General features: G+C 35.7%; 1 pseudogene across 1 annotated transcript; it reads left to right on the top strand.

The window, feature by feature from the left end:
• The first annotated feature begins 8,427 nt into the window (after positions 1-8,427).
• LOC309620707 (small ribosomal subunit protein mS38 pseudogene) lies at positions 8,428-15,456 on the top strand (annotated as a pseudogene). Its single transcript has one exon. The product of its transcript is annotated as a small ribosomal subunit protein mS38 pseudogene (transcript).
• The last annotated feature ends 7,464 nt before the right edge of the window (positions 15,457-22,920 follow it).

The following is a 22,920-nucleotide window of genomic DNA, read 5'->3' on the forward strand; positions in this document are numbered from 1 at the left end:
AGGGAGAAGACTCAAATCAATAGAATTAGAAATGAAAAAGAAGTAACAACTGACACTGCAGAAATACAAAGGATCATGAGAGACTACTACAAGCAACTATATGCCAATAAAATGGACAACCTGGAAGAAATGGACAAATTCTTAGAAAAGTACAAACTTCCAAGACTGAACCAGGAACAAAGAGAAAATATGAACAGACCAATCACAAGCACTGAAATTGAAACTGTGACTAAAAATTTTCCACCAAACAAAAGCTCAGGAACAGATGGCTTCACAGGTGAATTCCTCCAAACATTTACAGAAGAGCTAATACCTATCCTTCTGAAACTCTTCCAAAATATAGCAGAGGGAGGACCACTACCAAACTCATTCTATGAGGCCACCATCACCCTGATACCAAAACCAGACAAAGATGCTCACAAAAAAAGAAAACTAGAGATCAATATCACTGATGAGCATAGATGCAAAAATCCTCAACAAAATACTAGGAAACAGAAGCCAACAGCACAATAAAAGGATCATACACCATGATCAAGTGAGGTTTATCCCAGGAATGCAAGGATTCTTCAATATATGCAAATCAATCAGTGTGATACACCATATCAACAAATTGAAGGATAAAACCATATGATAATCTCAATAGATGCAGTAAAAACTTTTGACAAAATTCAACACCCATTTATAATAAAAATTCTCCAGAAAGTGGGCATGGAGGGAACCTACCTCAACATAATAGTAGCCGTATCTGACAAACTATCAGCCAACATCATTCTCAATGTTGAAAAACTGAAAGCATTTCCACTAAGATCAGCAACCAGGCAAGGGTGTCCACCCTCACCACTATTATTCAACATAATTTTTGAAGTTTTAGCAATGGCAATCAGAGAAGAAAAAGAAATAAAAGGAATCTAAATTGGAAAAGAAGAAGTATAACTGTGATTGTTTGCAGATGACATGATACTATACATAGACAATCTTAAAGATGCCATCAGAAAACTACTAGAGCTAATCAATGAACTTGATAAAGTATCAGGATACAAAATTAATGCACAGAAATCTCTTGCATTCCTATACACTAACAACCAAAAATCAGAAAGAGAAATTAAGGAATCACTCCCATTTACCTTTGCAACATAAAGAATAAAATACCTAGGAATAGACCTACCTAAGGAGGCAAAAGACCTGTATGCAGAAAACTATAAGACCCTGCTGAAAGAAATCACCAATGACACAGATGGAGAGATACACCATGTTCTTGGATTGGAAGATTCAACATTGTGAAAATGACTACACTACCCAAAGCAATCTATAGATTTAATGCAATCCCTATCAAATTACCAATGGCATTTTTCACAGAACTAGAACAAGAAATTTTACAATTTGTATGGAAACACGAAAGACCCCTAGTAGCCAAAGCAATCTAGAGAAAGAAAAACGGAGCTAGAGGAATCAGGCTCCCTGACTTCAGACTATAGTACACACAGTAATCACGACCATATGCTATTTGCACAAAAACAGAAATATAGATCAATGGAACAGGATAGAAAGCCCAGAGATAAAGCCATACACATATGGTCACCTTATTTTTGATAAAGGAGGCAAGAATATACAGTGGAGAAAATACAGCTTCTTCAATAAGTGGTGCTGCGAAACCTGGACAGCTACATGTAAAGGAATGAAATTAGAACACTCCCTAACACCATACACAAAAATAAGCTCAAAATGGATTAACATCCTAAATATAAGGCCAGACATTATAAAACTCTTAGAGGAAAACATAGGCAGAACACTCTATGACATAGATCACAGCAAGATCCTTTTTGACCCACCTCCTAGAGAAATGGAAATAAAAACACAAATAAACAAATGGGACCTAATGAAACTTAAAAGCTTTTGCACAGCAAAGGAAACTATAAACAAGACCGAAGGACAACCCTCAGAATGGGAGAAAATTTTTGCAAATGAAGCAACTGACAAAGGATTAACCTCCAAAATTACAAGCAGCTCATGCAGCTCAACATCAAAAAAACAAACAACGCAATCCAAAAATGGGCAGAAGACCTAAATAGACATTTCTCCAAAGAAGATATACAGATTGCCAACAGACACATGAAAAGATGCTCAACATCACTATACATTAGAGAAATGCAAATCAAAACCACAATGATGTATTACCTCACACAGGTCAGAATGGCTATCATCAAAAAATCTTCAAACAGTAAATGCTGGAGAGGGTGTGGAGAAAAGGGGTCCCTCTTGCATTGTTGGTGGGAATGTAAATTGATACAGCCAATATGGAGAACAGTATGGAGGTTCCTTAAAGAACTAAATATAGAACAACCATATGACCCCACAGTCCCACTACTGGGCATATACCCTTAGAAATCCATAATTCAAAAAGAGGCATGTACCACAGTGTTCATTGCAGCACTATTTACATTAGCCAGACACGGAAGCAACCTAAATGTCCATCAACAGATGAACAGATTAAGAAGATGTGGCACATATATACAATGGAATATTACTCAGCCATAAACAAGAATGAAATTGAGTTATTTGTAATAAGGTGGATTGGCCTGTAGTCTGTCATACAGAGTAAAGTAAGTCAGAAAAAGAAAAACAAATACTGTATGCTAACACATATATATGTAATCTAAAATAAATGGTACTGATGTGGCAGGGCAGGAATAAAGATGCAGAAGTAGAGATAGACTTGAGGACACAGAGGGGGATTGGGAAGCTAGGATGAAGTGAGAGAGTAGCATTGACATATATACACTACCAAATATAAAATGGATGGCCAGAGGGAAGCTGCTGCATAGCACAGGGAGATCAGTTCAATGCTTTTTGATGACCTTGAAGGGTGGAATATGGAGGGCAAAGCGAGGCTCAAGAGGGAGAGGATATGGGCATATATGTATACATATAGCTGATTCCCTTTGTTGTACAACAGAAACTATCACAACATTGTAAAGCAGTTATACTCCCATAAAGATGTAAAAAATTTTAAAAAAAATTAAAAAAATAAAAAGTCTTGGCCAAATCCAAGATCAACCAGATTATATTCTACATTATTTTCTAAGAGTTTTATAGTAAATGTAATGTAAAATTTTACATTTAGGTCTATGCTTCACTTTGAGTTGTTTTTTGTGAATGGTGTAAGGTTTGTGTCTAGTTTTTTTGTTTGTTTGTTTGCTTGTGGATATTTAGTTGTTCTAGAACAATTTGTTGAGAAGACTATTATTTTCCCATTGTGTTACTTTTGTTTGTTTGTTTGTTTGTGTCAAAGATCAGTTGACTATATTTATGTGAATATATTTCAGGGATCTCTGTCTATTCTTTCACCAATACTACAGTGTCTTGATGACTACAGTATTGCAGTAAGATTTGAAATTTGGTAACATCAGTCCTCTGACTTTCTCTTCTCCTTCAGTAATCTGTTGGCTATTCCAGATCTTATGCATTTTCATATGACCTTCAGAATCAGTTCGTCAATATCCACAAAATAACTGGCTGGGAATATTTTAATTGGAATGTCTATGTTTGTTTGTTTCCTTACTTTATGTTCTTTATTCCCCCCTCTCTCATTATCAGGAAGGTGAGTGATAGATCAAAAGGAGATCAGTTAGGGAAAGTAAAGAAAATTACATTCTTAAGAACATTTGGATGATTGTGTCTAGATTGCTCCTCTGCTCTACAAGTATTGCTAAATTATAGGTGAGAGATGATCAATTACCATAAAGCTTCTTAGAGAAGAATGTATACTTCAGTATTTATGTGTATGTTTTAAAATGCTGCTATAAAAATACAACTGCTATTTAAGAGGGACAGAATCAATATATCAGTTTTAGATTAGCTTATTTGGCAAAAAGAAATTATATCAAAAATTATATCAATATAGAATTTATTTTTAATTAGAAGTGATCTTTTTCATACATTGCTCTCTGATTCTACCTTATTTTATGCTATGGAAGATTAGTTCTGGAGTTCTTCCACACCTCTAATGAGATCCCATATTACATTTAATGAAAATATTTGGGCAAATATAAAATACATGGACATATTTTATTGTAATACCTATTTCTTACCTTTTGGGTAGTATTTATCGGTAGATAATTTTAATTTTGCAAATCTCTGTTTTTTTAAATTTTTTCTTTCATTGAAGCTCTTGGCAGTGCTGTTAGTATTATTTTGTTGTTTCTGTTTCCTGTTTGTCATTTGAATTTTGAATAAAGATGGTATGATTAATTAGAGCATTCTCAATTACATCTGATATGGATGACCAAATATATATCAATCAAATACAACTAGTTGCTTGTATGCTTGTACAGAATTTTAAACTTTAAATTTTTTATCACCAAAAAACTAGCTCTTTTTGCATCATATAAATTCAGTTGATAAAATAACATGTACACACTACTATATTTAAAATAGATAAACAAGAAGGATCTAGTGTATAGCACAGGGAACTCTGCTCAATATTCTATAATAACCTAAATGGGAAAATAATTTGAAAAAGAATAGGTACATGTATATGTATAACTAAATCATTTTGCTGTAAACCTGAAAATAACATAACATTGTTAATCAACTATACTCCAGTATAAAATAAAAATTAAAAAAAAAAGTAGATTGCATTCATGTTGACAAAGGTTAAATATTTGTTAAGAATTGGCAGGAAGAAAACAATGGCCCTTGTTTTCTGCATTTTTTAAGCTAATATCCAATATTGTATTACTTTTAGTCAGGCTAACCTCTGTTTCAAATGAATGAAAACAAAATAAAAAACAAAACATACTTTTTAAATCCAGAGCTACAACGTAATGGAATTGTAACCTAAATATAAAAATAATTTCCACATCTGCATCTGATGCTAAGAATGTATATTATAAATATTCTCAATGTTACATAATGGATTTTGCAACTACATAAATTTTATTTCCCAAATTATTTTTGTTATTTTCTCCATTAAGCACACATTGATTTCTGTTTAGAAGGTGGAAGCTTGAAAGTGTGTAGGCTTTAATATAATGCATTATATCTCTGTATGGCTTTATAATTTTTAAACAATTAATAAATTAGATTAAATGATAGCAACAACTGCTGACTCATGTTGTTCTACATTAGAATGAATGGATAATTGTCAGCACTATCCTTTGAAGGACTTGGAAAGAGTTCTATATTGGAATATCTTCTCATCTTCTCATCTTGTACTTTAAAAATAGAGGACTTGTGGTTTATGGAACATAACATGTTAAAACAATCATAAGGGAATACTGATTTGTATGGAGGATGAAGCAATTTGAAATAGTTATAAACTATTTTATTTTGTAGAAGCAGACTCAAGTGTCATGACATTTCTGTTAAGGCTAAATCTCCAATTTTGAATCTACTAATTTTGCACATCAGGCTAACTTTATGCATTGTCTGCAATTTGACTACATGCTTCTAAATAAGTCTTCCACTGAGTTGATATAATTAAGTAAGAAACGAAAAAAATTAACTTATAATTAAAGGTATGATTTTTTAATGTTTTTGATGGATAGAGGAGAGGTCAGATTTTTAGTCATGTGCATTCTATTAAAAGAAGACTTTAAAGACATAATTCTGTACTTGTTGTGACATTCTGTAAAATCAGAAAATATTTCTATACTCTAGTTTAACCCTTAAAGGTCAAGTGCATGGTCAAAAGAACGTCAGTTCATGTCAATGTTAATGATATAAATGTCTCCTACTTCACTTTTTAGTGTTTTCAGGGTTTTTTTTTTTTTTTTTTTGGATTGGAGGGGAGCTTCAAATATATGCTTTATATGCATTCCAGCAAAACTTGTGTGACCAAGTGATGCACAAACATTGTTTTCCAACTGCTCAGTCTTCTTCACTTGCAAATATTCAAACACAGAGATGTAACTTGGTATCCTAAAACTACCTCAACACTTAGACATTTAGTTGCTAGTTTATTAGTGTTTTTAAAGGATCAAAAGTGTTAATTTATTAGAGAGAAATGTATTTAATTCTATAATACATCATACTTAAATTATATGAACAGTCAATAAGAGTAGAAGGAGTATGAGTGAGTAACCTTGAATTTAGCATTACAAGCATGCAATATATTTTTACTTTAATATGACTAATTCTCAGACATAATAAAAACAAACAAAACTCTCGGTAGCTGAACTAAAAGTTCAGGGTTTCAAAAATTGGCTATTTGGCTTAGAAATGGAATGTAATTGAACCTTCTGTTTCAAAGAAATGTAAAACTAATGTTGGGTGAGAAGAACCATGGCCTATCCACTCACAACATGAGCTTAACTCTGAGTAACCAGCCACAGCAGACTATTGCTAGAGGACACTAAGAACATAAAGTGACTCCCACACAATTGACACAGGTGTCCAAGAGCCACTGAAATTTGAATGTACAGCAAAAACACCAACAAAAACCCTCCAGCACTCCAGATTTCACACAAAGAAAAGTATCAGCAGACCCACTGCTGGAAGAACTTGAAGCCTGTCGTTCAATGAAGGTAGCCATTGCAACAATAAAACCCAAATTGAGCTCAACTCTGGATAAGATTGAATCAATCTGCCCCAACCCTCCTCCTTGGATCTGCACATATGTGCACACACATACACACACTAAAGACACTAAAAGACTTGACAAATAAAAACACATTACTTTTCATTAAGTTGTTAAACAGATATACTTGTAACAGCAGGATGATATGACATGTTTTTTTAACACAATAACATTTAATGTTTGAGCATATGTTATACGAGCATACTTTTTGGCTTTTGTTCCATGTGTACTCTTGCACATGTTATGGGCAACTCTGGAATTCAGGAATTAATATGGCACCGATACTTAGCATGTGATTAAGGTAATAGAGTATGGCAGTTATTCACAAATTTTAATAGGCATCAAAATCAGTTGAGGAGCATATTAGAAATGCAAATTGCAAAGTACTATTTCAGAAATTTAGTTTGTGTAAGCTATATGCTAAGAGTCAGGGATATGTTTTTCTCTCTCTTAACTCCAGTGTATAGAATTGTGTTTTATGCTCACTTCATGGAATACTGTCATCACAGCCCTATGTTTGTTAAAAGATAATTTTAGCAGGTTTTATTCTTCATCCTTCTCCAACTTATTTTTCCTCTCCCATAGACATACACTTTTATGTATTTGATATATGTCTTTCCAATCCATCTTGCATACCATCTCTATATTTATATCTAGATAGTAAATAAACAGATAGATCTGTGGAAATATAAAGTTTTGTTTTTATGTGTTTTTTAAATATGATATTCTGCTTTATTTTATGTCTTACTTCTTCACTGCATATAATTCTAAAACTTATGCATGATTTATTGTGTAATTTTAGTTTAAAGTGCATTACAATCCATTGTATATACATTTCATGCATTCATTCCACTATAGATGGGCACCTAGGTTGTCTCCAACTCTCTGTTACCACAAGTTAAACTAATGAACAAACTAAAACATAGCTCCTTATGCACCTGGCAAAAGTTTATTTTATTTATTTTTTAATATATTCCCCAGTCATAGAATTGCTCAAACATAAGCATCTTCAATTTTACTAAATATTGCTATAGTGCCTCAAAACATCCACAGCAGCTTAAATTCCCACTGACTATATATGAGGGTTTATGGTTCCCCAGATTCCTACCAACATTTCAAATTATTTGATCCTCTAGTTTTGCCCTCTAATAATTCTAAGGTGACATGTTAGTGACACTTTATTTTTAATCTCTCTAATTACTGTTGAGGTTGTGAAAACTTAATAAACAAAAAACTTAATTAGAGTCAGGTGACCAGAAGGGAGAGCTCTCACACCATGTGATGACTGCAGAGCCCAACAAAAAGAAGAAAGACTCCTCTTCTTTCCTGGCAAGGACTCAGCCAATAAAAAGCCATGGACGCCTTGTAAACTATAACTCCCCCAACTTCTTATTTCTCTCTATAAATGTGTTCTCCCTCCTTGCTCTGCAAGGACTTGCACTGACTCTATGTGGTTGCAGACTCCTAAATAGCAGTTCTCTGTTGATGCAGAACAAACCCATTTTTCCTGGAGAAAAATCTTTCAGTCTATCTTTTTTATGTCAATATTTTGGTGGCCTATACGGGGACCAGAGAAGACCCTTGAAGGCTCCATGGCTGGTGAGCAAACAGGTGCAAAACCCAAAATTGGCGGCAGCAGAATGGTCAGTTGAGTCTCCCAGCCACGTCTAGGAAAAGTCGGTGTGAGGCTGTGGCGCGTGGGCTCCAGGGACAGCCGAGGCGGCGCAGTCAGTTGGAGCTCGGGTCCTAAGACCAGAGTGTCAACACCACCCAACCGGTGGGCACCTTGGGGTGAAGCTAGGCTCAGGGAGGCTCTGCTGAGCACCTGGGGCTGGCGCTATGCACAGACCATGTTCCTGGTGTGCCTGACTTCCCAGCTGCTCAGGGCTGTTCCCTGGGCAGGCTGCAGTTGGCCCTGGCCTGTCTTTGGGGTGCTGGGAAGGCATGACTGCAGGCCTCGCTACAGTACACAAACAACAGGCCCAAGTGGGGTTGCCTCCCTCCCTGGCAGGTGGGTCCACATGTAGCTTGAGAAGATGCGTGTCCCCAGGAAGATGTCCATCAGACCCCTGGAGAGCTGGCTGACCGTTCGCTACCTCCTGCCCAGACTGGACGCTGGGGCCCCAGGGACTGTGTCTCTAGCTCAACTCTATGAGTGTCCACCAGCCAGGTGGGGGAAGGGGTCGAGCAGAGTGGTAAGGAGGTCTGGGATGCACCCCAGATACAGTGCAAAAATGTGCTCAAGATCCACTGGCAGAAGTGGAATCATCACAAGTAACACAAGCTGGTCAAGAGGACCCGGTTCCTGTGGCAGAAAGTCAGGGAAGGACACCTGAACCGAAAGCAGATGAAGTTGGAGAGACACCTGAGGTGCATCTGGTGGGAGGCGGGACTGAAGGAAGCCCCCAGGTTGGCAGACACCCAAGATCTACCTGAAGGGCAAATGAGCCTTGTGTGTCTCTCCCCCAGCCCTGTTACTGCTGATGACCCATTGTAATAAATATTCAGAGAACTCAGCTTAAAAAAAAAACCCAAAAAAACCCCCAAAATTGAACTCCAATAGCTCACTGCTTTTCTTGCCAACCTCGGAGTTTGAAGGTATGTCTTTCTACTGTGTCTGAGCTCATGCCTTCTATGCATTTGAAGCTTTCCAGGATTTATTCAGGGTCTATTTAAAGGTTTCTTTTTTTTTTTTTTTTTTCTGGTTAAGACTGTTCTGTATTGAAGTACTCATATGGCACTTTGGTCTGATCTAGAGATCAGACTGTTTTAACTGAAACTGGCCAGCCCCTGGCCCATTCCCTTTGGAAACAGGCTGTTTCTCCTAAAACTGGCTAGCCTTCAACCCTTTCTTTTAGGAAAAGGGGTTGTTACACAAAACTGTACCAGTTTGTCAGCATTAGGCCTATTCTTTTGGATTAGGGGCTGTCCTATGGAAATGGGATGGAAAGCCTTTGGCCTGGCTCCTCTGAGACCAAGCTGTTTTCTTAGAACTGGTAGGTATTATGTTTGCAGGCTGTTTGAGGTACAAGCTGTTTGAATTGAGCTGTTTAAGCTGTTTGAAAATTATTCTTTTATTCTAAAGGAAATGAGATTCCAGTCATCTAAATATTTTGAGGATGCACCCCCTATAGGGCTTCCAGACAATTTTATGTTTAAAAACCATGGCCCTTCCTCATGTGCTTTCTAACTAAATGAACCAACCTGACCAAAGGCAATTTACAATACCAATGGCCATTATGGAGAACTTTCAAAATCGCCAAACTTAAGTTCCTTAAAACCAAATTGGACTACAACAGCTCAAAAGTTTCCAAAACTGAGTGACTGCTTATTTCTATTGTTATTTTGAGGTTTTCCAATATTACCAAAAGTCTATAATTCCCTTTCTGCAAAATACGATTTTAAAATTAACCGAGGCAGGGCTTCACTGGTGGTGCAGTTTTAAGAATCCACCCACCAATGCAGGGGACATGAGTTCCAGCCCTGGTACAGGAACACCCCACATGTCACACAGCAACTAAGGCCGTGTGCCACAACTACTAAGCCTGCATTCTAGAGCCTGCAAGCCACAACTACTGAGCCCACGTGCCACAACTACTAAAGCCCGCATGCCTAGAGCCTGTGCTCTGCAACAAGAGAAGTCACCGCAAAGAGAAGCCCACGCACCGTGACGAAGAGTAGCCCCTGCTCGCCGCAACTAGAGAAAGCCCACGTGCAGCAACATAGACCCAACGCAGCCAAAAATAATTAAATAAATAAATTTATTAAAAAATAAATAATCACTTATTAAAAAGAATAAAGTAAAATAAAATTAACTGAAGCAAACATATAAATGAAGAAAGATAGAATGGCTCTGAAAACCTCAGGCTCTTATTCCATGGCTTTTTTTGTCTCAGGCTCTGACTCTGGTACCATCTTGACTTTCTCTTTCAGTTTTTGTGGCCTAGCTCTACACCCAGCATCATCTTCCTCCTTCCCTTCCTCCTCTATACCCTTAGTTTCCCCGATACTAATTCTCTCACTAAATTTCTTTTCTCTGAAACTCTCCCCACTTCCTTTTCCTCTGACTTTATCGGAACCTGTGCCTTAAAAATTAAGCCTTCTGATGATTCAGACGCTAAACGCTTAATTTCCTATATCCCTGGTCTAAAGCTGAACTGTGAGCCATAGTCAAAGATCTTCCCAAAGTAATCAAAATCCTCACAGATTTGCTGAGGAATTTGATATAGTCATTCAAACTTATCAACCTGGTTTCTCTGACTTATATCAGCTAGTTTATATGTTTTGTATTATATACCTAATACAAAGGTCAGGGCAAGCATTGTATGAAAACCACTAATTGGAAAAATCTTGAAAGCTCTCTAGAATTACAAACAGGAAACCAGCCCACTATCTTATTATATGACCAGGCTTGAGCAATTGCTAGTTGACTTCATCAAGTAATTTCTAGGGCTTTTCCAAAGCCTGCTGATTGGAACAAAATTTGGACTTGCACACAAAAATCTGATGAACCTGTTTATGAATATTACAATCAAATTCACATTGTTTTTTAAGAAAATTCTGGTCATCCTTCAGATGCTGATTCCACCCAGGTGGTTTTTAGCTCTATGTTTATTAAAGGGCTGAACCAGGACCTTTCCTTTCTAGTAAAAAGGCCTGGGATAGAATGGGAAACTATGTCCACTCCTGATTTAGTTAATCTGACAAACCAGCTCTCTTGCACTCTAGATGAATTACCTACAAGGAAGACCACCAAAATGATTAATCTTCAACTCCAGCAAATGAAGACTCATAAACAAAACCCAAAACCTCCCAGTTTCAGCTATTATTGCAAACAGCCAGGATATTGGGACCAAGATTGTTACAAATTTAAGTGCTTTAGGCACCTTCAGCCCTCTAACCAGCCTTTCCAATGTTCTCCCAATTTTCAATGGTGTGGCTTCAAGGAACTACAGGAACACTTCCAAATCCTCCCTCTTAATTGGCTTGGAAAAATGTTACTCCAGATTGGGGATTAATCACTTCCAATCCTAACTGACACCAGAGCCATACTCTTGGTGCTAAAATCCCCTACTAGCCCCTGCCTGTGAGTACTAAAATAGTTTAAATAGTGGGAATCTCTGGTGAACCTCAAAAAGTTTCTGTTTCTGAACCTATTCCTTTTTGTTTAGGCCTTTTGAGAGATACACACTTTTTCTCCTTAGTTCCTCCACCCCTATCCATTTCTTAGGCCAAGACTTCTTAAAGTATTATGCCAGGATTTCTTTCTCCCGAAAGAGGGAAATAATGCTAGAACTTGACAATAGTCATCAAAATAACCAACCCGGTGAATTAAATAACTCTTTGACATCTTTTATTTGCTCCATCTCTGATGGTACTAAAGCTGATTCTGGAAAGACTGAATATTTGTCCCTATTGAATAAGCTACCACCTTCCTAATGGGCAAAATCTTCAACCGATATTGGGAAAATTCACAGTGCACCTCTCATCAATATTCAAAAAGACCCCTCAAATCCTCTTCCCAGAATTAATCAATACCCTATAAGTATTCGCAGTCATAAAGCCTATAATAGAAGATTACAAGTCTCAAGGTCTCATTTCCCTTATACTGGTCCCTTTAACACTCCCATTTTACTGGTGAGAAAACCTAAGTGCTGAAGGTGGAGGTTTGTCCAGGACCTCCAGGCAATAAACCACATTGTTATCCTTGACATCCTGTTGCTCCTAACATACATTACTAACATCCATTCTCATCAGAATTAAATTTATTACTGTAATTAATTTATGCAGAACATTCTTTAGTATTCCAGATAATTAAGCTAGCCAATGCCTTTTTGCCTTCACTCAGGAAAACAAACAAACAAACAAAAAACAATTCACCTTGATATTAATGCTTCAGAGTTTTACTGAGAAACCTTATTTCTCCCAAATACTGAATGATGATCTACTAAAATAAAGTTCCCTAGATTTTCTACATTGTTACAATATGTAGATTATTTGCTCCTTTGATTCTTTGCTCACCTTCTTAAGCCTCCTCAAAGGAGACATCCACAGGACACCATCTACTTGCTAAATAAAGCATTTAGCCTTAGAGGGACATAAGGTCGCCAAAGAAAACTTGAAGCTTGCTCAAACCCAGTTTTGATATCTAGGTATCTAATATCAGAACAAGGGCTACATTTAGATCCAGATAGACTTCATGGTATCCCAAGGGTCTCAAAACCCAAAACTAAGCACTAACTGCAAAATTTCCTTAAGCTAGTTATTTTTTTGCCAAAGTTGGATTCCAAATTTCTCTCTTATGGTCAAACTTCTGTATATTTTATTCAACAATAACAACCCCCACTCAACTGTATGGGAAGAACTGGATGACATAGCCTTCAAGGCCTTAAAGGAGAGTTTTATAAACCCACATGCTCTTGGGCATCCCAATGATCAGATTTCCTTTTTCCCTTTTGTATGTGAAAAGAAAGAGAATGCCCTTTGAGCTACTTACCCCAAAACACGGGGACCTGTAGGATATTATAGCCATCAACTGGACCCTGTAGCATGGGGAAAACCCCTTACCTTAGAGCCATAAAGGCCACTGAGATCATTGTTTTGGGATCCCCTTTAACCATTTTTGTATCTCATATAGTAGAATTTCTCCTGAATTTTCATCACACTCAACATATCTCAGTCAGCAGCCTCACCTCTTATGAAGTCCTTTTGTTAACTGTTCCTCACATAACTCTTTTAAGTTGTAATAACCTTAATCCTGTTACTCTTCTCCCCTCTGTCGCCAATGGAGATCCTCACAACTGCTTCATGTTGACGGATGACCTCTTGGATTCTTGTAATGATCTATAGGAAATTTGTTTGGGTAACATTGACTTCTTTTGGTTCACTGATGATTCTTATTTTAAAGGTGACAAAGGCATATATTGTGCTGGGTGTGCTATTGTAGCCCCTTTGATGTTGTTCAGGCAGCATCTTTACCTATGGCTACTTCAGACCAACAGGCTGAATTATAGGCTTTTACACAGGTTTGTACTATAGCCAAAAAGAAAACTGCAAATATTTATACTGATAGTAGATATGTATTTGGAGTAGCTCAATATTTGGGGGTGCTGTGAATGCAAAATGACCTCCTTATTCACAGTGGAAATAAAATTTGAAATGCCCCCTATGTTCAGGAATGTTTGAATGTAATATTTTTACCTGCTGCTTTGTTATTATTAAGATTCCAGGGCATGATAAACTTGACTCTCTGGAAGCTAAGGAAAATCACCTTGCTGACATTTATGCAAGGAATGCTAGCCTTTAAGGGACCAAAAGCAGCCAAATCTCTGTCTTAGTTCAAAGGGATATTTTCCCAAATGATAACAGAAAAACTCGGTAGAGAACCCCAACAATTGGCCTCAGGAAAGTAAAAACAAGATTCAAAATTCAACAATTGTTGGTTTAATAAAAAGAGGAAGCTCTGGATCAAATAAGAGCCCAGTTTTGCTGGAGACTCTAAAATCCCCACTCCTCACCACTGTACATGTAATAAACCATTGGTCTACTAACAAAATAATAACCTTAAAGAATATTGGTGGGGAAACATTAACAAGGCCACAAAAATTGCCTACTTTACTTGTCCCACTTATCCAAAATTTAAACCAGGGAAGCCAGTTTGTACTGCTCCTGGACATTTTAAACTGTCTAATGGACAATTCAAAGTCTGGCAACTAGATTTCATACAACTTCCTTCATCTCATCGTTATAAATAAGTTTTAGTCATTGGTTTGTATGTTTTCACACTGGACCGAAGCCTTCCCATATAGACAAACTACTGCCTTTTTCTGTGGCTTAAGTTCTCTTGGGAAAGATTGTCCCTACCTGAGAAACTCCTCTCAAACTTTAGAGTGATCAAAGAACCCATTTTACTGTCCAGGTACTTTGATAAGTCTTTTCCCTTTACCCAGTTTTACAACATTTCACTGCACTTACCACCTTCAATCCTCTGGTTTAGTCAAATGCACTAGTGGCATATTAAGACTCTAGTGGCAAAATTTTTATCCTCCAAATACATTGGCTGAAAGTATTTCTATTGGTTTACTAAATCTTAGATTCACCCCTTCTGAAACTCATAAACTCTCACCCTTTTAGACAGTCACAGGAAGCCCAATGCACTTGGCTCCTGCTGCTTTTGCCACACAACTGATTAAAGGAGAGATACTCCAATATTTTGAAGCCTTAATTTCTTTTATTAAAAATAACCATGTTTTGTTAGAGCAATCTTTTAACAGTCCATTCTTGGGAGATAAAGAACTTAAACATCTCATCTTGCATCCAGGATATTTTGTCTGTTGGAAAAGAAACCACCAGAAGAACTCTTTTCAAACTCTCTGGAAAGGCCCCTCTCAGGTATTGCTAAACTACCCTTGTGCCACCAAACCTCAAGGAATAGACTCTTGGATTCACATGACACACCTGCACATCATCTGGTGACCTGAAAGTAAAGATTTCCCAGAATTGAAGCAGATGATATCTCATGAGATAACTTTCTTAAAATATCTGCATCAGGCATGCTGGAAGTTTGTAGCCAAACTTTGATGGTGGCATAACCCTTCAGATGATCTATAATTTTGATAACGTATAGGCTTTAAATGAAAAGTGCCTGAGAGTTCTCCCTCCTATTCTTCCTTGTTACTCAAATGTGACCTTAATAAGTTTCCATTCTGTATACTTTCCCTCTAATTTGAGACACTACACACAGGAAAGGTCCTTTCTGACACTGAGGAACAAAAAAGAAACAGCCACTGAAACTACAAAGCTGACTCTTGATCAGTGATGATTTCAGAGAAATCTTGATGAAAAGGGAGGAATGTAAATAAATAAATACAAATCTCAATTTAAATAGAGTCAGGAGACCAGAAAGGGAAGCTTTCACACACTGTGACAATAGCAGAGCCCAAGAGAAAGAAGAAAGAGTTAATCTCTTTCTTGGAAAGAGCTCAGCCAAGGAAAAACCATGAAATCTTTATTTACTATAGCCCTCCCAACTTCATTTTTCCCTCTTGATCATGGTGTATGATCCTTTTAATGTGCTGTTGGATTCTGTTTGCTAGTATTTTGTTGAGGATTTTTGCATCTATGTTCATCAGTGATATTGGCCTGTAGTTTTCTTTCTTTGTGACATCTTTGTCTGGTTTTGGTATCAGGGTGATGGTGGCCTCGTAGAATGAGTTGGGGAGTGTTCCTCCCTCTGCAATATTTTGGAAGAGTTTGAGAAGGATAGGTGTTAGCTCTTCTCTAAATGTTTGATAGAATTCACCTGTGAAGCCATCTGGTCCTGGGCTTTTGTTTGTTGGAAGATTTTTAATCACAGTTTCAATGTCAGTGCTTGTATTTGGTCTGTTCATATTTTCTATTTCTTCCTGGTTCAGTCTCGGCAGTTTGTGCACCTCTAAGAATCTGTCCATTTCTTCCAGGTTGTCCATTTTATTGGCATAGAGTTGCTTGTAGTAATCTCTCATGATCTTTTGTATTTCTGCAGTGTAAGTGGTTATTTCTCCTTTTTCATTTCTAATTCTATTGATTTGAGTCTTCTCCCTTTTTCTCTTGATGAGTCTGGCTAATGGTTTATCAATTTTGTTTATCTTCTCAAAGAACCAGCTTTTAGTTTCATTGATTTTTGCTATTGTTTCCTTCATTTCTTTTTCATTTATTTCTGACCTGATCTTTATAATTTCTTTCCTTCTGCTGGCTTTGGGGTTTTTTTGTTCTTCTTTCTCTAATTGCTTTAGGTGCAAGGTTAGGTTGTTTATTCGAGATGTTTCCTGTTTCTTGAGGTAGGCTTGTATTGCTATAAACTTCCCTCTTAGTACTGCTTTTGCTGCGTCCCATAGGTTTTGGGACGTCGTATCTCCATTGTCATTTGTTTCTAGGTATTTTTTGATTTCCCCTTTGATTTCTTCAGTGATCACTTCGTTATTAAGTAGTGTATTGTGTAGCCTCCATGTGTTTGTATTTTTTACAGATCTTTTCCTGTAATTGATATCTAGTCTCATAGTGTTGTGGTCGGAAAAGATACTTGATACGATTTCAATTTTCTTAAATTTACCAAGGCTTGATTTGTGACCCAAAATATGATCTATCCTGGAGAATGTTCCATGAGCACTTGAGAAAAATGTGTATTCTGTTGTTTTTGGATGGAATGTCCTATAAATATCAATTAAGTCCATCTTGTTTAATGTATCATTTAAAGCTTGTGTTTCCTTATTTATTTTCATTTTGGATGATCTGTCCATTGGTGAAAGTGGGGTGTTAAAGTCCCCTACTATGATTGTGTTGCTGTTGATTTCCCCTTTTATGGCTGTTAGTATTTGCCTTATGTATTGAGGTGCTCCTATGTTGGGTGCATAAATATTTACAATTGTTATACCTTCCTCTTGGATCGATCCCTTGATCATTATATAGTGTCCTTCTTTGTCTCTTGTAATAGTCTTTATTTTAAAGTCTATTTTGTCTGATATGAGAATTGCTACTCCAGCTTTCTTTTGATTTCCATTTGCATGGAATATCTTTTTCCATCCCCTCACTTTCAGTCTGTATGTGTCTCTAGGTCTGAAGTGGGTCTCTTGTAGACAGCATATATATGTATCTTGTTTTTGTATCCATTCAGCCAGCCTGTGTCTTTTGGTGGGAGCATTTAATCCATTTACATTCAAGGTAATTATCGATATGTATGTTCCTATTCCCATTTTCTTAAATGTTTTGTGTTTATTATTGTAGGTGTTTTCCTTCTCTTGTGTTTCTTGCCTAGAGAAGTTCCTTTAGCATTTGTTGTAAAGCTGGTTTGGTGGTGCTGAACTCTCTCAGCTTTTGCTTGTCTGTAAAGGTTTTAATTTCTCCATCACATCTGAATGAGATCCTTGCTGGGTAGAGTAATCTTGGTTGTAGGTTTTTCTCCTTCATCACTTTAAGTATATCCTGCCACTCCCTTCTGGCTTGCAGAGTTTCTGCTGAAAGATCAGATGTTAACCTTATGGGGATTCCCTTGTGTGTTATTTGTTGTTTTTCCCTTGCTGCTTTTAATATGTTTTCCTTATATTTAATTTTTGACAGTTTGATTAATATGTGTCTTGGCATGTTTCTCCTTGGGTTTATCCTGTATGGGACTCTCTGTGCTTCCAGGACTTGATTAACTATTTCCTTTCCCATATTAGGGAAGTTTTCAACTATAATCTCTTCAAATATTTTCTCAGTCCCTTTCTTTTTCTCTTCTTCTTCTGGGACCTCTGTAATTCGAATGTTGGTGCATTTAATGTTGTCCCAGAGGTCTCATTCTTTTTTCTTTATCCTGCTTTGCAGTAGTTATTTCCACCATTTTATCTTCCAGGTCACTTATCCTTTCTTCTGCCTCAGTTATTCTGCTATTGATCCCATCTAGAGTATTTTTAATTTCATTTATTGTGTTTTTCCATCATTGCTTGGTTCTTCTTTAGTTCTTCTACGTCCTTGTTAAATGTTTCTTGCATTTTGTCTATTCTATTTCAAAGATTTTGGATCATCCTTACTATCATTATTCTGAATTCTTTTTCAGATAGACTACCTATTTCCTCTTCATTTGTTAAGTCTGGTGTGTTTTGACCCTGCTCCTTCATCTGCTGTGTGTTTTTCTGTCGTCTCATTTTGCTTATCTTAGTGTGTTTGGGGTCTCCTTTTCACAGGCTGCAGGTTGAAAACTTTTTATTTTTGAAAACTTTTGAGTTACTGTCTTGTGTCTAGTTATTTCAACTTGAAAGACTTTGTATAACATTTTTTTGTACGAGAGGTCCAGTATTATTCTGTTGTTTGCTTGTTTAATTAGCACTTCAAAGATATCATTTCACTGCTTTCTGGCCTGTCATGTTTCTAATAAGAAATAGACTGATAATCTTATTTAGGGTCTGTTGTATGTGGCAAGTCACTTTTGTCTTTCTACTTTCAAGATTCTCTCTTTGTCTTTTAATAGCTTTGTTATATATAGTGTGTCTCCATGTGTGACTTCTGGGTTTTTTCTACTTTGAATTAATTGAGCTTCTTGTAATTTGTACATTCAAGTCTTTTCTCATATTTGAGTTGTTTTTGGTTATTATGTCTTCAAATCACTCTCTGTCCCTATCTTTCTTCTGGTGCCCCAATAATGCATATGTATATTGATTGGTTTAATGGTGTTTTATAAGTCCTTCAGGATCTGTTTACTAGTCTTTATTGTTTTACTTTTTGCCCCTCACACCCAATACTTTAAATGACCTGTCTTCAAGTTTGATGATTTATTTTTCTGCCCCTTTGAGCTTGTTTTTGAACACGTATAGTAAATTCTTCAACTCAGTTATTGTGTTTTTCATCTCCAGAATTTCTGTATGGTTCTTTTTAATAATTTCTATCTCATTGATATTCTCATTTTGTTTATATATTATTTTCCTGATTTTGTTTAGCTGTCCATCTCTGTTCTCATTTAGCTCAATAAGCATATTTAAGATGGTTGTTTTAAAATATTTTTCAAGTAAGTCCGAGATCTGTGTTTCTTTACAGGTAGTTACTGAAGATTTATCTTCTTTCTTTGAATGGATCATGTTTTCCTTTTTTTTATACCTTCTGATCTTTTGCTGAAAATTGGGCATTTAAAAAGACACCCACCTTTCAAAGTCTGTGGATTGACTTCATGTAGAATACATTTAATAATCAGACTGGTGTAAAGGTTCAAGGTTCTCTTTGACCTTTCCATGGCGTACATCATCCCTGGGACTATGCATGTGCTTTTATCTCCTTAATTCCTCCATAAACATGACTGTTTTTAAGTGTCTTAATTTCCCCTAAGTGTTTCACTCCTGCTCATTCTTGAAAACTTAGACATTCTATTGTATTCTCTGCTCATAAATTCTTATTCCCTCATATTTTCAAGTCTGCAGTTCTCTTGCATCTCTTTTACATTATGATACCCACTACTGTGTTCAGTGGCCTCAATCCAATAACCAAACTATGACATTATTTCCACCTGCATTCCTCATCAGGTGAGACAGAAACACATCCCTTGGGAAGCCCCAAGAGAAATCAGAAGATTGCAAGCAAATTCTCTTTCCCTTCCATTCCAAAGGAGGAAACAGGAATTGGTTGACTTCTTCTTTATTGTGATGCACTGTTCCAGGGAGGCAGTAGAGCAAGGGTAAGTAAAAGCACAGTGATAATTTCTACCATTTTGAGTGTGGCTTTTTTTTGGTTAGGTGTTAACTTGGTTGTTGCATATTCTTAACTAGTTTCTAGAGTTCCCACAGAGCCATTTTGCTCTGCATGTTGTTGTTTATTTTGTGTTTCATGAGGAAATGTGGTCTTGGAGTTTCCTAGTCTGCCATCTTGCTGACACTGTTCTCTCTGGGTTTTTTAATAGATGTTTTTTTGAAGTTGAGAAAGCTTCCCTTTACAATTAGTTTGCTAAAAGTTTTTATCATAAATGGTTTGGACTTTGTCAATTACTTTTTCTTCATCTATTTATATGATCATAAAATTTTCCTTCACTAGCCTATTGATGAGATGGATTACATAAACTCTTTTTTGAATGTTAAACCAGTGTGTATACCTGCAACAAATCCTACCTGGTTATGCAGAATGATTATTTTTATATGTTTTAGAATTCAAATTGCTAGTATTTTGTTGAGGATTTTTGGATAATTGTTCATGACAGATATCAGTATGTAGTTTTCCTTTCTTGTAATGTTTGCCTGGTTTTGATATTAGTGTAATGCTTGCCTTGTAGAATGAGATAGGAAGTATGCCCTCTGCTTCTTTTATTTTTCAAGAAATTGTAGAGAATTGGTTTAATTCATTCCCTAGGTACTTGGTATAATTCATTAATGAAGCCATCTGGCCCTGGTTTCCTCTGTTTTGGAAAGTTGTTAATTATGGATTCATTTATTTAATAAATATAGGCATATTCATATTATCTAGTTCTCCTTGTGTGAGTTTTGGTAGATTGTGTGTTTCAAGGAGTTCATTTGTTTTATCTAGTTGTCAAATTTGTGGGCATAGAATTGTTTTTAATATTCCATTATTATCCATTTAATGTCCATGGGATCAGTAGTGATGTTCCCTCTTTATTCTTTACTATTAATAATTTGTGTCTGCTCTCTTTTTTTATTTGTTATCCTGGCTAGAGGTTGATTAATTTTATTACCTTTTCAAATTACCAGTTTTTTGTTGTTGCTGATTCCCCCTTATTGATTATCCTGTTTTCAATTTTATTGATTTCTTCTAAAATTTTTATTTTTAAAATTTCTTTGGCTTACTTTGGATTTAATTTTCTCTTCTCTTTCTAGTTTCCTAAGGTGGAAACTTAGATTATTGATTTTACATTTTTCTTCACTTCTAGTATATGTATTCAATGCTATGTATTTCTCTCTAAGCACTACTTTCATTGCATTCTGCAAATTTTGATAAGTTGTATTTTAATTTTTATTTACTTTAAAATACGTTTTCATCTCTCTTGAGACTTCTTTCACCTACATTTTGTTTTGAAACATATGGTTTAGTCTCCAAATATTTTAGGATATATGAGTTGTCTTTATTTTATTGATTTCTAGTTGAATTCCATTCTAGTATGAGAGCATAATTTATATGATGTCTATTCTTTTACATTTGGAGCATAATTCATAAGATTTCTATTTTTTTCCATTTGTTTACATCCCAAAATGTGGCCCATCATGGTAAATATAAAACACGAGCTTGAAAATAATGTGTATCCTACTCTTTCTAGGTTAAATATTCTATAGCTGTGAATTAGATCCAGTTGATTGATGGTGTTGTTCAGTTTGACTATGTCCTTACTAATTTTATACTTGCTGGACTTGTCAGTTACAAGTAGAGGAATGTTGAAGTCTCCATTTATAACAGTAAATTAATCTCTTTCTTGATGAATTTCTATCAGTTTTTGTCCCATGTATTCTGACACTCTGACACCCTTTTACCAGATACAAACAAAGTAACTATTGCTACCATTTTTTGGGAGAATTTATCATCACCATCATCATCAACATCATTATTATTATTATTTACATTAAGTCCCTCCTTATTCCTGATAAGTTTTCTTGCTCTGAAGTCTACTTTGTCTGAAATTAATATAACTATGCTTTCTTTTTTGGATTTGTGTTAGCATGTTATATCTCTCTCCATCCCTTTACTTTTAATCTGTGTCTTTATATTTAAAGGGGATTTCTTATAGACACCATATAATTGAGTCTTATTTTTTGTTATTCACTCGGACAGTCTCTGTCCTTAGTTGCTGAATTTAGACCACTGACATTTAATTTTTTTTTAATTCAAGTATAGTTGATTTACATTATATTAGTTTCAGGTGTGTACAGTATCATGATTCTGTATTTTAAAAAATTATACTCCATTAAAAGTTATTACAAGAAAATGACTATAATTCCTTGTGCTATATAATATATCATGTTGCTTATCTATTTTATACGTAATAGTTTCTATCTCTTAATCTCATAACCCTAATTTGCCCCTCCACCCTTCCCTCTCCCCTTAGGTAACCACTAGTTTGTATTCTATATTTGTGAGTACATTTCTGTTTTGCATATACATTCATTTGTATTATTCTTTAGATTCCACTTAAGGTGATACAATACAGTATTTTTCTTTCTCTGTTGACTTATTTCACTAAGCATAACATTCTCTAGGTCCATCCACATTGCTGAAACTGGCAGAAATTCATTATTTTTATGGCTGAGTAATATTCCATTGTGTGTATATATATATATATATATATGCCACATCTTCCTGATCCATTCATGTGTTGATGACCATTTAGGTTCCATCCATATCTTGGCTATTGCAAATACTGCTGCTATGAATATTGGGATGTATGTATCGCTGAATTAGTGTTTTATATTTTATTTATTTATTTATTTATTTATTTATTTATTTATTGAAGTCTATTTGATTTACAATGTAGTGTTAGTTTCAGGGGTACAGCAAAGTGATTCAGTTATACACATTTATGCATATATATATTATTTTTCAGATTCTTTTCCCATATAGGTTATTACAAAATATTGTGTATAGTTCCCTCTACTATATAGTAGGTCCTTGTTGGTTATCTATATATAGTAGTGTGTATATGTTACTCCCAAATTGCTAATTTATCTTCCTCCCACACTTTTCCCCTTTGGTAACTATAAGTTTGTTTTCTATGCCTGTGAGTCTGTTTCCATTATGTAAATAAATTCACTTGTATCATTTTTTTTAGATTCCACATATAAGTGATATAATATTTGTCTTTTTTCTGTCTGACTTACTTCACTTAGTATGATAACCTCTAGATCCAT

Source organism: Balaenoptera borealis, assembly GCF_965194805.1.
Source record: "Balaenoptera borealis genome assembly, chromosome: X".
Lineage (NCBI taxonomy): Eukaryota > Metazoa > Chordata > Mammalia > Artiodactyla > Balaenopteridae > Balaenoptera > Balaenoptera borealis.